Raw genomic sequence first — 2,500 nt, forward strand, 5'->3', positions numbered from 1 at the left:
GTCTGTTACTGTAACTCTGTCTGTTACCCTGTATGTTACTGTTACTATGTCTGTTACCGTTACTCTGTCTGTTACTCTGTCTGTTACTATGTCTGTTACCGTTACTCTGTCTGTTACTCTGTCTGTTACCATGTCTGTTACCCTGTCTGTTACCCTGTCTGTTACCGTTACTCTGTCTGTTACCCTTCTGTTACTCTGTCTGTTACCCTGTCTGTTACCCTGTCTTTTACTCTGTCTGTTACTCTGTCTGTTACTCTGTCTGTTACCGTTACTCTGTATGTTACCCTGTCAGTTACCGTTACTCTGTCTGTTACCCTGTCTGTTACCCTGTCTTTTAATCTGTCTGTTACTCTGTCTGTTACCGTTACTCTGTCTGTTACTCTGTCTGTTATCGTTACTCTGTCTGTTACCCTGTCTGTTACTCTGTCTGTTACTCTGTCCGTTACTCTGTCTGTTACCGTTACTCTGTCTGTTACCCTGTCTGTTACTCTGTCTGTTACCGTTACTCTGTCTGTTACCCTGTCTGTTACCTTGTCTGTTACCCTGTCTGTTACTCTGTATGTTACTCTGTATGTTACCGTTACTCTGTCTGTTACCTTTACTCTGTATGTTACTCTGTCTGTTACCCTGTCTGTTACCCTGTCTGTTACTCTGTATGTTACCGTTACTCTGTCTGTTACTCTGTATGTTACCGTTACTCTGTCTGTTACTCTGTCTGTTACCGTTACTCTGTCTGTTACTCTGTATGTTACCCTGTCTGTTACTCTGTCTGTTACCGTTACTCTGTCTGTTACTCTGTCTGTTACTCTGTCTGTTACCGTTACTCTGTCTGTTACTGTTAATCCGTCTGTTACTCTGTATGTTACCCTGTCTGTTACTCTGTCTGTTACTCTGTATGTTACCGTTACTCTGTCTGTTACTCTGTATGTTACCGTTACTCAGTCTGTTACTCTTTGTTACCGTTACTCTGTCTGTTGCCCTGTCTGTTGCCCTGTCTGTTACTCTGTCTGTTACTCTGTCTGTTACTCTGTCTGTTACCGTTACTCTGTCTGCTAATCTGTCAGAGAGGAGATAGTTAGTACAGATTAGAGAGGAGAGAGTTAGTACAGGTTAGAGAGGAGAGAGTTAGTACAGGTTAGAGAGGAGAGAGTTAGTACAGGTTAGAGAGGAGAGAGTTAGTACAGGTTAGAGAGGAGAGAGTTAGTACAGGTTAGAGAGGAGATAGTTAGTACAGATTAGAGAGGATAGTTAGTACAGGTTAGCGAGGAGAGAGGAGAGAGTTAGTACAGGTTAGAGAGGAGAGAGGAGAGAGTTAGTACAGGTTAGAGAGGCGAGAGTTAGTTCAGGTTAGAGAGGAGAGAGTTAGTACAGGTTAGGGAGGAGAGAGTTAGGATCTCTGATGTCTGCTACACTAACAGACCCTCCCTCCTCCACCCCTCCACCTCTCGCTCCCTTCTCCACCCCTTCTTCTCCCTCCTCCCTTCTCCACACCTCCAACTCGATCTCGCCATCCTGAGGGTAGACTGGCGTGGGAGCTGAGGAGAAAGGAAGGGAAAGGAGGAGGAGGAGGAGGAGCTGAAACAGAGCCAAGAAGAAGGAAAGGAGAGAGGAATAAGAGATGTTATATTAAATAAGTAAAGTGATACGGAGAGTAGAGAGAGAGAGAGAGAGAGAGAGAGAGAGAACAGACATTCTTCTTCTATGGTCTCTTGGGCTCTTCTCTGCCAGCCATTTCTCAAGCTAAATTAAGGCTTGAGGTTGGACTGGGAAGACCCACGAGAGCCAATCTGGCTTCCTAGCCTCTTCTGTTCTGGGGAGCTATGGGCCTGCAATCCAAGTGACAGCCTATTCCCTACATAGTGCACTATTTTGGACCAGAGCCCTATGAACCATTGTCAAAAGTAGTGCACTATTTAGGAAGTAGGGTACCGTTTGAGATCCAACCATACTCAATGTGATGGAAGAAGAGATGGCATAGTGAGAGAACAATATTTTATTTCCCCCCTCTTCTCTGTCCTCTTCCTCCTCCTCGCTCCTCTTCCTCCTCCTCGTCCTCGCTCCTCTTCCTCCTCCTCGTCGTCCTCCTATTCTCCGTCCTCTTTCTCCTCCTCTTCTCCGTCCTCTTCCTCCTCTTCCTCCTCCTCTTCTCCGTCCTCGACCTCCTCCTATTCTCCGTCCTCTTCCTCCTCCTCGTCCTCCTCTTCTTCTCCATCCTCTTCCTCCTCCTCTTCTCCGTCCTCTTCCTCCTCTTCCTCCTCCTCGTCCTCGCTCCTCTTCCTCCTCCTCGTCCTCCTCCTATTCTCCGTCCTCTTCCTCCTCCTCTTCTCCATCCTCTTCCTCCTCCTCTTCTCCGTCCTCTTCCTCCTCGTCCTCCTCCTATTCTCCGTCCTCTTCCTTCTCCTCTTCCCCCTCCTATTCTCCGTCCTCTTCCTCCTCCTCTTCTCCGTCCTCTTCCTGCTCCTCTTCTCCGTCCTCTTCCTCCTCGTCCTCCTCCTGTTCT

The 2,500-nt window shown here is 47.4% G+C and overlaps 1 pseudogene; it reads right to left on the reverse strand.

Moving 5' to 3' along the window:
• Positions 1-2,500, reverse strand: part of LOC139373912 (cilia- and flagella-associated protein 251-like) — a 7,234-nt pseudogene that overhangs the window by 3,952 nt on the left and 782 nt on the right.

This window comes from Oncorhynchus clarkii, chromosome 18 (assembly GCF_045791955.1).
Source record: "Oncorhynchus clarkii lewisi isolate Uvic-CL-2024 chromosome 18, UVic_Ocla_1.0, whole genome shotgun sequence".
Lineage (NCBI taxonomy): Eukaryota > Metazoa > Chordata > Actinopteri > Salmoniformes > Salmonidae > Oncorhynchus > Oncorhynchus clarkii.